The sequence below is a fragment of the Mirounga angustirostris genome, unplaced genomic scaffold (genome assembly GCF_029215605.1).
Source record: "Mirounga angustirostris isolate CCGP_5_RB_7025 unplaced genomic scaffold, mMirAng1.0.hap1 SCAF_15, whole genome shotgun sequence".
In the NCBI taxonomy this organism is placed as follows: Eukaryota; Metazoa; Chordata; class Mammalia; order Carnivora; family Phocidae; genus Mirounga; species Mirounga angustirostris.
The window spans coordinates 73,314,727-73,329,720 of record NW_026991723.1 but is presented as its reverse complement, the minus strand read 5'-3'; the positions used below and the strand labels follow the sequence as shown (position 1 = coordinate 73,329,720).

Sequence of the window (14,994 nt, the reverse complement as noted above, 5' to 3'; positions counted from 1 at the left end):
AATTATTGTCAGAGATGTATATCACTCCTAAGGAGATGGCTTTATGGAGTCTATTTAGCTTTTGTATTTAAACAGTTTTGGAGCATAGGAAAGAGAAAGGGTCTTCATTTTTCTCTAATCCAAATCTAACAGATATACCAAAAAAAAGTATATGAATATAAATATAAACAGGCAATTTTTGTTTTGCACAGTGCTATGTTAAATAAGACAGGTGCATGTTATAACCTTGGAAAGCGAGGACAAGCCTCTGATACACATTTCTGATATCCAGAGTAGCAATTAACATGGTACCACAAAAAACAAGGACTGCCTATATTATCAAATCAAATTCAGAAATGCAGGAAAGCAGTACTACATCAAGACAAGTAGGGATTGTTGCAGAGTGTAAGGATGATTCAATCTTAATAAATATGTTAATATAATTGACTTATAGAGAAAATAATACGAACTTGCTAATTACTGAAAAATTACTTGAAATTTTGATATCTATTTCAAATTTTTTAAAATTCAAATTAAATTTAGATTGGAAGAAAAAATCCTTTTACTACGATGAAGAGTATTTTACAGACAAGAACGATAAAAATTATACCTAAGATGGAAACATTAGAATGTTTTTTTTATAAAGTCAGGAACAGGATGAACTTGCCGAATATCTGATACTGTATATATATATATATATATATATATATATATATATATATATATATATATAAAACACTATTTTGGAGGTTCTAGCAAACCAGGCAAAACAAGAAATAAATATTACATACATGGGCGCCTGGGTGGCTCAGTCATTAAGTGTCTGCCTTCGGCTCAGGGTCGAAGGGTTGATCCCAGGGTCCTGGGATTGAGCCCTGCATCGGGCTCCCTGCTCCGCGGGAAGCCTGCTTCTCCCTCTCCCACTGCCCCTGCTTGTGTTCCTGCCCTCGCTCTCTCTCTCTCTGTGTTAAATAAATAAAATTAAAAAAAAAAAAATTACACACACATACACACATATGTGCGTATGTCTATGTGTATATACTAAAGGAAAAAGATAAAATATAATTGTTTTCTGATAATCTGATTGTTGGTCTAGGAAATTCTAAGAGATTCAACTGAAAAGCCACCAGTAGGGTAGCTACATACAAAGTATGAAAAGCAACAGCTTTCTTATATATACCAGTAAAAACCAGTCAAAATAACCATGACTTTCAAACTCAACTGATTTCAGATTTTTATGTTGTCACTTGCAACTCCCTACTTGCAGGTGTTAACCTCTCTTTGTATTAGTTGGGATTCATTTGGTCCAAGAGCTAAGCCACATTTGAATAAGCCTAGGCAAAGAGGGATGTCAGATTTAGTGGACTCCAAGACCATCAGGACTCTGTCTCTCATCTCTGCCTCTCTGTGCAGAGTGGCTTTCTTTATATAGCTTAAAACATAATTCCGTAGCACTCCCTAAGATCTGCTTCTTACAGCCTCAGCTACTGGCAATGTTCAATTCTCATCTACAGTATCTATAGTAGAAGAAAATCTAAAGAAAGGATTCTGGTTGGCTCATTCCTGATCTAAACAATTGACCAAAAGGTAGGCACTGTACTAACATAATGCTTCTTCAGTAACCATGGGGATTGTAGGAGAGAAGGGTTCCTTAATAAGGGATGTTGAGCAGAAAACCTTATTACCATGGTACTTAAAAACAAAACAAAACACAACAACAACAAAAACCCAACCTCTGAGGGGCACCTGGATGGCTCAGTCAGTTAAGCGGCCAACTCTTGATTTCAGCTCAGGTCATGATCTCAGGGTCCTGGGATTGAGCCTCAAGTCTGGCTCCTCACTCAGCGGGGAGTCTGCTTGAGGATTCTCTCTCCCTCCCTCTCCCTCTGCCCCCCCTCCCCAAAATAATAAATAAATCTTTAAAACAACAACCACCTCTGATAGCTTCCTGTTGCCCTTAGGATAAATTTCAAACTGTTCACCTTGTAAGCAAGACTTTACAATTTGCTTTCACCCTCCGGTACATTGTTTGCCAAGACAGCCACAACAGCTCCTCCCCTCCCTGTTCCCACACACCTCTGCACAGTGATTTTGCTACTCCTCCCATCAAAAGGTGGGATCTATTTTCCCACCCTTGGAATCTGGGCTGGCCATGACTTATCTTGACCAAAGAAGGTGGCAGAAGTAACAATGTGTGAATTCCAAACCAAGGCTTCAGAGATGCTGCTTTTATCTGCTTTGGTCTTATAGGTTCTCCCAGGTGAGAACAACCCATAGGATCATGAGCAAATAAAATGAATGTTGCTTTAAGCCCCTAAGTGTTCAGGCAGTTCGTTCTGCAGCAAGAGTTAACTGGTACCCACACACTTTCTCTAGCCTAATCTGCTCTTCTCTTTGTACTTTATTTTCCAGCCTCATTGAACTCTGTGCCATTCACAGGAACCACCAGATCCTCTTAGGCTTCTAAGACTTTATGCATGCTACGACCAGAATGCTTTTTTCTCTAAACCCTCTCTATTTGCAAAATCTCTGTTCATTATTTCAGCTCTAGCTCAAATTCTGCTGTCTGCAATAAAGGCTTTTCCAGCTTCCCTAAGCAAAGTTCCTCTCTCACCTAGGATCCCACAACACCTAATTTAAATTTTTATTATGGCCCTCTTCATATTGCACAGGCTCTTTTATATACGTCTATCTCTCAACATGGACTGAGAGCTCCCTGGAGGCAAAAACTACATCTTATACGTGACCACGTGGGTCTTCACACCTAGCAGAAGGCCTGCAAGACATCAGTGATCCACAATGAACTGGTACATGTGGGTTAAGTCAAGGAATTAACCTTGCAGTCAGAAGAACCGAGCTGACTTAAGATGCAGAATATTTTTCTTGATTTACATAGAATACCACAGGTTTCAAAGTAAAACCACAGCAACAGCAATTCTGGGAGAAATGTCAAGTCACAAAATTTATGTTGTTTGCACACAAGAAACCATTCATTCTGGCCCACGTTGGCTGCCTTCTTAGTTTTCTCAGACTGAGTTTTGGTTGGTGGTTATTTGCCCAGGTTACAAGGTCTTCAATTTGTTGATTTGTTATAAAGATATTGTGTGAAACTGTTTTTCTTCATTAACAACTCTGTATGGATTTACCATGTCAAAATTCACCACGGACTATAAACTTGGTTTCCTTGAGGTAAAAATGACCAAAAAGAAGTAAGAGCTTGGTCATGGGGTAGATGACTCCAAAAAGAACAGAATAAGAAATAGCTGACTTGTGTGGCAAATTTCAAAGTTTCAGGACTACACAGTAATCCTTCACACTTGAAAGAGTTCAAAGACAAGTAAAACCAAGAGTTACTTTTGGGGAATGCCTCAAACCCCTCTGTGGATAATCTTATCGAGGGGGATGAAGAAAGTGGAGAAATGCTTATGAACTGCAAGTACTCTTCTAAAAGAATAAAATGAATAAAATGAATCTTGAAGTCACCTTTGCTGGCAACAAAAATGACTTCATTTTTGCAGTTAATCAGATTTTACTTTATTTAGAAAGATAGGTGTGGAACTTTAAGATGCTCTGTTTTCCAACAGTGAGTCTAAGTCAGTGAGGCAGCAACCTCGAGGGAGATGGGTCAGTGAGGATCAGATCACACTTGTGAAAATAACCTGGAGGAAAAATACTATGTGGAACTCACACAGTAGATAACAGAGTGAGGCTGCCAGTGTGCACCCTGCTTATTTAGATATTTTTAAGTCTGATTTGACTCTCTCTTTTCTCCCTTGAACAAACAACTAAATTTGAGGCTCACCAGCTACCAAACCAGATCAGGAGCTGTTATTCACCTTGTCTGTTGCCAGCTATATCTATCTTTATTTTTTATTTTTATTTTTTTTAAAGTCAGCTCCATGCCTGGCATGGGACTTGAACTCACGAGATCAAGAGTCACATACTCTACCAACTGAGACAGCCAGGTGCCCCTTTATCTATCTTTAAAGACATATCTAGGGGCACCTGGGTGGCTCAGTCGTTAAGCATCTGCCTTCGGCTCAGGTCATGATCCCAGGGTCCTGGGATCGAGCCCCGCATCGGGCTCCCTGCTTGGCGGGAAGCCTGCTTCTCCCTCTCCCACTCCCCCTGCTTGTGTTCCCTCTCTCGCTGTGTCTCTCTCTGTCAAATAAATAAATAAAATCTTTAAAAAAAAAGACATATCTAGATTAAAAATACCTTGCATCTAGACCAAGAAAATGAGATTGAAGAATATGGGCTGTGATATCACAATTCCTACTTTTTACTAAATATTGGCTAATTCTCTAAGATACTGACCTCTTTCTTAAGAATTTATTATTAAAAATGTTTAATTTGAGCCACCCATGTGAATAGATTACAGAAGACTGAAATCTATCTTCTTTCTCATCCATGATTCCTCTAGCTAACACAGGGGAAACTAAGAAATCCTAGTGCAGTGATAAGGCACACTCTATGGGACAGATGGGATATTTTATCCACCTGGGATGCAGAACTTATTTAAACCTTGGAGAGTGTGGAGAAGTTAGGTTCTTTTTGGGGATTCCTGCATGGGAACGTAAAGGTTCCCAGTAACAGACAACTGCAAAGTCTGAGAGACAAGACTCTCGGGCCTAGATTAAGGTTAGTGGGGATGAAGAAATGCTGATAGGGGTCTGTGAGAACAGGTGAATTTTAAAATTATTAATAAAGGTGAAATAGTTACATTTTTACTGATTTATTTTTTTTTAATTGTGGTAAAATCCATCTTAACCATCTGTAAGTATACAATTCAGTGGCTTTAAGTACATTTGTTTGTTTTTGGTTTTTTTTGTAGTTTTTTTTTTTTAAGATTTTATTTATTTATTTGAGAGAGAGAGAGAGAGAGAGCACATGAGAGGGGGGAGGGTCAGAGGGAGAAGCAGACTCCCTGCTGAGCAGGGAGCCCGATGCAGGACTTGATCCTGGGACTCCAGGATCATGACCTGAGCCGAAGGCAGTCGCTTAACCCACTGAGCCACCCAGGCACCCATTTTTTTTGTAGTTTTTAATTTTATTATGTTATGTTAGTCACCATACAATACATCATTTGTTTTTGATGTAGTGATCCACGATCCATTGTTTTCCTATAACACCCAGTGCTCCATGCAGTACGTGCCCTCCTTAATACCCATCACCGGGCTAACCAATCCCCCCTCCCCCCTCCCCTCTAAAACCCTGTTTGTTTCTCAGGTCCATAGTCTCTCATGGTTCATCTCTCCCTCCAATTCCCCCCGCCCATTTTTCCCTTCCTTCTCCTAATGTCCTCCATGTTATTCCTTATGTTCCACAAATAAGTGAAACCATATGATAATTGACTTTCTCTGCTTGACTTATTTCACTTAGCACAATCTCCTCCAGTCCCATCCATGTTGATGCAAAAGTTGGGTATTCATCTTTTCTGATGGCTGAGTAATATTCCATTGTATATATGGACCACATCTTCTTTATCCATTCATCTGTTGAAGGGTATCTCGGCTTTTCCCACAGTTTGGCTATTGCGGACATTGCTGCCATGAACATTGGGGTGCATATGGCCCTTCTTTTCACTACATCTGTGTCTTTGGGGTAAATACCCAGCAGTGCAATTGCTGGGTCATAGGGTAGCTCTATTTTTAAATTTTTGAGGAATCTCCACACTGTTTTCCAAAGTGGCTGTACCAACTTGCATTCCCACCAACAGTGTAAGAGGGTTCCCCTTTCTCCACAACCTCTCCAACATTTGTTGTTTCTTTCGTCCATTTTTGCCATTCTAACTGGTGTAAGGTGGTATCTCAGTGTGGTTTTGATTTGGATTTCCCTGATGGCTAATGATGATGAACATTTTTTCATGTGTCTGTTAGCCATTTGTATGTCTTCTTCAGAGAAGTGTCTGTTCATCTCTTCTGCCCACTTTTTGACTTGATTATTTGTTTTTTGGGTGTTGAGTTTGAGAAGTTCTTTATAGATTTTGGATACCAGCCCTTTATCTGTAGTGTCATTTGCAAATATCTTCTCCCATTCTGTGGGTTGCCTCTTTGTTGACTGTTTCCTTTGCTGTGCAGAAGCTTTTTATCTTGATGAAGTCCCAAAAGTTCATTTTTGCTTTTGTTTCACTAGCTTTTGGAGATGTATCTTGAAAGAAGTTGCTGTGGGCGATGTCAAAGAGGTTACTGCCTATGTTCTCCTCTAGGATTTTGATGGATTCCTCTCTCACATTGAGGTCTTTCATCTACTTTGAGTTTATCTTTGTGAATGGTGTTAGAGAATGGTCGAGTTTCATTCTTCTGCATGTGGCTGTCCAATTTTCCCAGCACCGTTTATTGAAGAGACTGTCTTCTTTCCATTGCATGTTTTTTCCTGCTTTGTCAAAGATTATTTGACCATAGAGTTGAGGGTCCATATCTGGGTTCTCTATTTTGTTCCATTGGTCTGTATGTCTGTTTTTGTGCCAGTACCATGCTGTATTGGTGATCACTGATTTGTAATATAGCTTGAAATCAGGCAACGTGATGCCCCCAGCTTTGTTTTTCTTTTTCAACATCTCCTTGGCGATTCGGGGTCTTTTCTGATTCCATACAAATTTTAGGATTGTTTGTTCCAGCACTTTGAAAAATGTCATTGGAATTTTGATCGGGATGGCATTGAAGGTATAGATTGCTCTGGGTAGCATAGACATTTTAACAATGTTTATTCTTCCGATCCATGAGCATGGAATATTTTTCCATCTTTTTGTGTCTTCTTCAATTTCTTTCATGAGTGTTTTGTAATTCCTAGAGTATAGATCCTTTACCTCTTTGGTTAGGTTTATTCCGAGGTATCTTACGGTTTTTGGTGCTATTGTAAATGGAATCGTTTCTTTAATTTCTCTTTCTACAGTTGCGTTGTTAGTGTATAAGAAAGCAACTGATTTCTGTGCATTGATTTTGTATCCTGCCACATTACTGAATGGCTGGATGAGTTCTAGTAATTTGGGGGTGGAGTCTTTTGGGTTTTCCACATAAAGTATCATGTCGTCTGCGAAAAGAGAGAGTTTGACTTCTTCTCTGCCAATTTGAATACCTTTTATTTCTTTTTGTTGTCTGATTGCTGTTGTTAGGACTTCTAGTACTATGTTGAACAACAGTGGTGAGAGTGGGCACCCTTGATGTGTTCCTGATCTTAAGGGAAAGGCTCTCAGCTTTTCCCCATTGAGGATGATATTCACTGTGGGTTTTTCATAGATGGATTTTAGGAACTTGAGGAATGTTCCCTCTATCCCTATACTCTGGAGAGTTTTAATCAGGAAAGGATGTTGTATTTTGTCAAATCCTTTTTCTGCATCAATTGAGAGGACCATATCGTTCTTCTCCCTCCTCTTATTAATGTGTTCTATCACACTGATCGATATGCAAATGTTGAACCACCCTTGCATCCCGGGGATAAATCCCACTTGGTCGTGGTGGATGATCCTTTTAATGTATTGTTGGATCCTATTAGCTAGGATTTTGTTGAGGATTTTGGAATCCATATTCATCAGGGATATTGGTCTGTAGTTCTCCTTTTTGATGGGGTCTTTGCCTGGTTTGGGGATTAAGGTAATGCTGGCCTCATAGAATGAGTTGGGAAGTTTTCCTTCTGTTTCTATTTTTTGAAACAGCTTCAGCAGAATAGGTATTATTTCTTCTTTAAATGTTTGGTAGAATTCCCCAGGGAATCCATCAGGCCCTGGACTCTTGTTTTTTCAGAGGTTTTTGATCACTGCTTCAATCTCGTTACTGGTTATTGGCCTATTTAGGTTGTCAATTTCTTCCTGTTTCAGTCTTGGCAGCTTATAGGTTTCCAGGAAGGCCTCCATTTCATCCAGATTGCTCAGTTTATTGGCATATAGTTGTTGATAATAATTTCTAATAATTGTTTCTATTTCCTTGGTGTTAGTAGTGATCTCTCCCCTTTCATTCATAATTTTATTAATTTGGGTCCTTTCTCTCTTCTTTTGGATAAGTCTGGCCAGTGGCTTATCAATCTTATTAATTCTTTCAAAGAACCAACTTCTAGTTTCGTTGATCTGATCTACTGCGTTTCTGGTTTCTAATTCATTGATTTCTGCTCTAATTTTAATTATTTCTCTTCTAATGCGTGGCTTAGGCGTTGTTTGTTGCTTTTTCTCTAGTTCTTTAAGGTGTAGAGTTAGTTGGTGAATTCGGGATTTTTCTATTTTTTTGAGTGAGGCTTGGATGGCTATGTATTTCCTTAGGACCGCCTTTGCAGTATCCCATAGGTTTTGGACCGATGTGTTTTCATTCTCATTGATTTCCATGAATTGTTTAAGTTCTTCTTTGATTTCTTGGTTGACCCAAACATTCTTGAGCAGAGTGGTCTTTAGCTTCCAAGTGTTTGAATTTCTGCCAATTTTTTTTGTGTGTGTGATTGAGTTCCAGTTTTAGAGCATTGTGGTCTGAGAATATGCAGGGAATCATCTCAATCTTTTGGTATTGGTTGAGACCTGATTTGTGACCCAGTATATGGTCTATTCTGGAGAAAGTTCCATGTGCACTTGAGAAGAATGAGTATTCTGTTGTTTTAGGGTGGAATGTTCTGTAAATATCTATGAGGTCCACCTGGTCCAATGTATCATTCAAAGCTCTTGTTTCCTTGTTGATTTTCTGCTTAGATGATCTGTCCATTGCTGAGAGTGGAGTATTGAGGTCTCCTACAATTAACGTATTGTTATCAATATGACTCTTTATTTTGGTTAACAGTTGGCTTATGTATATGGCTGCTCCCATGTTGGGGGCATAGATATTTACAATTGTTAGATCTCCTTGTTGGATAGACCCTTTAAGAATGATATAGTGTCCTTCTGTGTCTCCTATTACAAACTTTAGTTTAAAATCTAATTTGTCTGATATAAGAATTGCTACCCCAGCTTTCTTTTGAGGTCCACTGGCATGGAAGATAGATCTCCATCCCTTCACTTTCAGTCTGATGTATCTTTAGGTTCAAAATGAGTCTCTTGTAGACAGCATATGGATGGGTCCTGTCTTTTTATCCAATCTGCAACCCTGTGCCGTTTTATGGGAGCGTTTAGGCCATTCACGTTGAGAGTGATTATTGAAAGGTATGAATTAATTGTCATCATGTTGCCTGTGAAGACGTTGTTTTTATAGATTGTCCCTGTAAATTTCTGTTGTAGATCACTCTTGGGGTCTTTCTCCTTTTATAGAACCCCCCCTTAATATTTCTTGCAGGGCCGGCTTAGTGGTCACATATTCTTTCAACTTCTGCTGGTCGTGGAAGCTCTGCATCTCTCCATCCATTCTAAATGAAAGCCTTGCCAGATAAAGTATTCTTGGCTGCATGTTCTTCTCATTTAGTACCCTGAATATGTCTTGCCAGGCCTTTCTGGCTTGCCAGGTCTCTGTGGATAGGTCTGACGTTATTCTGATGTTCCTCCCTCTGTACCTAAGGAATCTCTTCCCCCTAACTGCCCTTAAGATGGTTTCCTTGGTGGGCGCCTGGGTGGCTCAGTTGGTTAAGCGACTGCCTTCGGCTCAGGTCATGATCCTGGAGTCCCGGGATTGAGTCCCACATCAGGCTCCCTGCTCAGCAGGGAGTCTGCTTCTCCCTCTGACCCTCCTCCCTCTCATGCTCTCTGTCTTTCATTGTCTCTCTTGCAAATAAATAAAATCTTAAAAAAAAAAAAAAAAAAGATGGTTTCCTTGGTTCTAAGATTTGCAAGTTTTACTATTACATGCCGGGGTGTTGGCCTGTTTTCCTTGATCTTAGGAGGGGTCCTCTCTGCCTCTACAACTCGAATGTTTGTTTCATTCCCCAGATTAGGGAAGTTCTCAGCTATGATTTGCTCAAATATATCTTCTAGCCCTCTCTCTCTCTCCACTCCCTCCAGGATTCCAATGATTCTGACATTGGAACACCTCATGGTGTCACTTATTTCTCTGATTCTATTTTCATGGATTCTGAGTTGTTTTTCCCTGGCCTCCTCTTTTCCCTTTTTATCTATTATACTGTCTTCCAGATCGCTTATTCTCTCTTCTGTCTCAGTTACCCTAGCTGTTAGATTATCTAGATTGGATTAGATCTCATTGATAGCATTTTTAAGTTCTGCCAATTCACCTTTTATTTCTGCCCTTAGAGACTCTATGTTGCCATTAATTGATTTCTCCATTCTAGACACTGTCTTCACAATTGCTAGCCTGAATTCCATCTCTGACATCTTGGTCATGTCTGCATCCATTTGTAAATCTGCAGCATAAGTCATAATCTCTGAGTCTTTTCTGTTTTGGGGGCTCCTCCTCCTAGTCATTCTGTTGATGGGTGTTTGAGGCAATGTATAGAGTCGAAATTATTGACCAGAACCCAAGCAAGATGCACCTGTTTTCTTGGGACCTTAGGGTTGCTGGCCTCTTGTTTTCCCAGCCTGTCTTCTGCGGGAAGGGCCTGCCGCGCTGTTACTCAGGCAACCCTGTTTGGGTGGAGTTGCCCTGCGCCCCTGTGGCGGGGGATGGGCTCAGAGGGAATCAGTCTTTGGGGCTTTTGTTCTCTGGCGCCTTTCCCTGGCGGCTTTCCGCGTCTCTTCCACGAGTCAGAGCAGAAGAGACCCTTTCCAACCCTCTGCCTCAGAGCAGAGAGACCGCAGTCTGTTCTTCAGTGAGCTTCCAGGCCACACCGTCTCCATTTCTGTCCGTGCTGCTATAAACTGCAGCGTCCTGGGTTGTGTGCCCCTCCGCAGGGCTCCCAGTCCTGCCTCCAGGTCGGGCACGTCTCTGCCCTTTGTGCTTCTAAAACCGCCAGTCGCTCCCAATTCGGGCTCGCGCACGCGACTCCACCGCTTGGGGTTTCCACCCCCGGGGGTTGCAGTTCACCAGCGCGACCCGGGCGTACGGGGTTTCCGACTCGGAGGCTGCAGTTCCCGTGCACGAGCGACCGTCACTCCGGTTTCTGTCCAGGGGGCCTGTGGTTCCCGTGCGTGCGACCCCGCCGGTCTGGTTTTCCACCCTGGGGGCTGCCCTAAAGTTCTTTCCCGACACTACCGGTCTGCGAGTCTGTGCCCCGTCCGCAGAGCGCGAGGCTGTCACTCACTGGCGGTGTAGGGTCCCCACGTCCAGGCTCCCTCCTGCCGCCGTTTATCCTCCGATATCTGCCTGCAGGATCACGGCTCTCCGCGTCGTACCTCAAAACCAACCGCCTGAGATATTCTGTTTGTAGAGATCCAGATCTTATTACATCTCAGGCTGGTTTCGTGGGTGCTCAGAGTGGTCTGGTAGATATCCAGCTCAATTCCGGGGACCAGTTGAAATAGGGTTCCCTACTCCTCCGCCATCTTTCCCCCCTTTAAGTACATTTGTAACATTGCACAACCCCCACCACTATTCATTTCCAGAACTTTTTCATCATCCCAAACAGAAACTGTACTCATTCAACAATAGCTCCACATTTCCTCCTCCTCCGAGCCCCTGGTAACCTCTCTCATACCTTCTGTCATTATGACCATGCCTATTCTAGATATCTTACATAAATGGAATAATACATATTTGTTCTTTTATTTCTGACTTATTTCGCTTAATATAATGTTTTCTAGGTTCATTCATGTAAACATCTATCAGCACTTCATTTCTCTTCATTGCCAGATAATATTCCATTGTATGGATACGTGACATTTTATCTATTCTTCTGCTCATGGGCATTTGGGTTGTTTTGGCTATTGTGAATAAAGCTACAACATATATTTATGTATGACTTTTTGTATAGATACATGTTTTTAGTTTTCTGGGTATATGCGTGGAGTGGAATTGCTGGGTGAAAGAGTAACTCTATGTTTAACTTGAGGGGAAATGCCAGACTGTTTCCAAAGCAGCTCCATCAGAAGTGTACAAGTTCCAGTTTCTCTACATTCTCATCAACACCTGTTATCTTTTTTTTTTAATTACTATTATTGTAGTCTTCCTGTTGGATATGAAGTGGAATCTCATGTAGTTTTGATTTGCATTTCCCTGAAGTCTAATGAAGTTGAGCATCTTTTATGTGCTCATTGGCCATTTGTTTATCTTCTTTATAATAACTGTTTAATATCTTGTCTGCTAATTCTAAAATCTTTGTTAGATCTGGGCTGGTTTTGATTGATTCATTCTTCACTTGATCTTAGTCAAAAGGCCGAGAAGCGACTGATTGATTCATTCTTTAAGGGATATATTCTTGGTTCTTTGCATGTCTGATAATTTTGTTTAGTTGCCAGACATTGTGAATTTTTTTTCTTTGGTTCTGGATATTTTTATGTTCCTATAAGTATTTTTAAGCTTTGTTCTGGGACACAGTTAAGTTACTTGAAAATCATTCAATCCTTCTGAGTCTTGCCTTTTTTTTTTTTTTACTTAGAAGAATTGAGATGTAATTGGCATATAACACTAAATTAGTTTCAGATGTACAACACAATGATTCAATATTTGCATGTACTGAGAAATGATTATCATAGTCTAGCTAACATCCATCATCAGATATAGTTAAATTCTTTTTCTTGTGATGAGAACTTTTAAGATCTACTCTATTAGCAACTTCAAATATATAATGCAGTATTATTAACTGTAGTCATCAAGCTGTACATCAAATCACCAGGACCTATTTATTTTATAACTGGAAGTTTGAATTTTTTGACCACCTTCCCCCATTTTACTTTCCTTCCCCCTCCCATCCCACACCTCTAGCAACCACTTACCTTTTCTCTTTTTCTAATGAATTCAGTTTAGTTTTTTGTTGTTGTTGTTTTTGTTTTGTTTTTATATTCCACATATAAGTTCGGTCATATGGTATTTGTCTTTCTCTGACTTATTTCCCTTAGCATAATGCCCTCAAGATCCATGCATGTTGTTGCAAATGGCAAGATTTCCTTCTTTTTTTATGGCTGAGTAATATTCCATTGTGTATATATGAACCACATTTTCTTTATCCATTCATCCATCAGTAGACACTTAGGTTGCTTCCATGTCTTTGCTACTGTAAATAAGGGTGCAATGAACATGAGGGTGCATAAATCTTTTCAAGTTAGTGTTTCCATTTCCTTCACACAAATATCCAGAAGTGGAATTGCTGGATCATATGGTAGTTCTAATTTTAACTTTTTGAGGAAACTCTATTCTGTTTCCCACAATGGCTGCACTAATTTACATTTCCACCAACAGTGCACCAGGTTCCCTTTTCTCCACATTCCTTACTAACACCTGTTATTGCTTGTCTTTTTGACACTAACCATTCTGACAGGTGGGAGGTGGTATTTCATTGTAGTTTTGATTTGCATTTCCCTGATGATTAGTGATGTTAGCACCTTTTCATGCACCTGGGTCTAGCATTTAAGATTTGTTGGGTGTGATTAGAGCAGAGCTTAGTCTAGAGCTAACTATTCTCCACATCTGTTGCAAGACCTTTCTCAGTACTCTCATTTGTTACCTTTCTCTAAGGGATCAAGTCCTATGCTGTCTGTTCTGTCTGAAAACAGTTGTTGCACATATTGTGCTCAGTTTTCTAGTTGTTACAGCAGAAGGGTAATTTGGGCCTTTTTCTCCCTATGGCCACAAGTGGAAATTCTTCTTTATTTTCAAATCTGCTGGATTATTTTGATTACTATGTTGTTGCTTGCTCAATGTATAATTCTTTTATTTCTATAATATATATAACACATCTTAGTCTATAATATACTATCTAAAGTCCTTGGTGTCTAAATCTATTGTTTGTTCTCTCTATGCAGACTCATTCATGTGATCTATTTCCTTGAGTGGCTGGTGGTTTCTGTTGTTGTTTTTTTTTAATGAGCACATATTTAGTTGATTTTAATCTGCAAAAAAACCCAATCCCCTATATTTTGGGTGTTTCTCTTCAAAGAGCCTGATGTGGGGCTCGATCCCGGGACTCTGAGTCACTTAACCGACTGAGCCACCCAGGTGCCCCTCAGGGTCCTCTACTAAATCAAGGGTTCTTCCGTGCATCAGTCTCTTCCCTTCCTTAATAATGTTATCAATATATGCCCTCAGGGAGAACCTCACCTTTCATATGTGCTACTGCTCACTGCTCCAGGTCCAGCTGTCTTGTGTGTGTGTGTGTGTGTGTGCATGTGCGTGCATGCGCTGTGGATGTTTTCCTTCCTTTTTGCAGATAGAACAGAAAGGCCCCTCACAGTATCTAGAGCACCATGCTGTCAGAAGTAGAAACCTGGATTTCTTATTTCATCTATTGTTGGTGCCCTAAACACATAACCAAACTTGGAGATGTCACCTGCCTTGGGCTTCAGTTATGACCTCTATGTGCAAGACTTTTAAATCTATGCTTCCAGCTCTAGCATTTCTCCCATGTTTGCTTGTTTATATATATATATAATTTTTTTTTTTAAGTAAGCTCTAGGCCCAATATGGGGCTTGAACTCATGACCCTAAGATCAAGAGTCGCATACTCTACCGACTGAGCCAGCCATGTGCCCCTTTTTCTCCCATGTTTTGAATCCCACATTCACAACCGTTTATTGGACATGTCCATCTGGACATCTGTCTGCTTTAGACTCAGTATATCCAAATCAAAATATGCCTTTCTATTCTGTCTCTACATGTCCAAAAATATTTCCTTCCATTCACCAACCTCAAACATTTCAAATTGGAAGAGATTTTTTTTTTTTAAGATTTTATTTATTTATTTGAGAGACAGAGAATGAGAGACAGAGAGCATGAGAGGGAGGAGGGTCAGAGGGAGAAGCAGACTCCCCGCCGAGCAGGGAGCCCGATGCGGGACTCAATCCCGGGACTCCAGGATCATGACCTGAGCCGAAGGCAGTCGCTTAACCAACTGAGCCACCCAGGCGCCCTGGAAGAGATTTTAAGAGCTCATTTTACAACTGGAGAAATGGATGGCCAAGGATACTAAATAAATTTTTGCTCATCACTTCCAATTAATTTTTCCAAATATCTTTCACTATATTCCTCCCTGTTAAAGAAACTTCAGTGGTTTCCCTTTTGCCTAACG

At 40.4% G+C, this 14,994-nt stretch overlaps 1 protein-coding gene across 2 annotated transcripts in view; it reads right to left on the bottom strand.

Moving 5' to 3' along the window:
* The window catches only part of KIAA1958 (KIAA1958 ortholog), a 163,108-nt gene that overhangs the window by 6,480 nt on the left and 141,634 nt on the right, over positions 1-14,994 (bottom strand). The gene's annotated exons all lie outside the window — the stretch shown is intronic.